Here is a 274-nt window from a genome sequence, read left to right on the forward strand (position 1 = left end):
CTCTTGACCCGTTACAGCTGCGTGGAGAACATTATTATTCACGTTACTTAAGGCAAAATAACTTTCCGGTTCTGATGGAAGCTGCGGTTGAGAGCGAGGGAGAACAAGGCAGATCTTCTAAGAGGGGAAAAAAGGAGAGTGAGCGAGAGGAAGTGAAGTTACCTTGTGCGGGAGAGCTCGCCGTTCATTGGCATTGTTATTTTGCCTTTAGTAACGTGAACAATAAGTGTTCTCCACGCAGCTGTTACGGGTCAAGAGCGGATCGCGGTTGTTG

This window comes from Cystoisospora suis (assembly GCF_002600585.1).
Source record: "Cystoisospora suis strain Wien I chromosome Unknown contig_4241, whole genome shotgun sequence".
NCBI classification, from domain to species: domain Eukaryota; phylum Apicomplexa; class Conoidasida; order Eucoccidiorida; family Sarcocystidae; genus Cystoisospora; species Cystoisospora suis.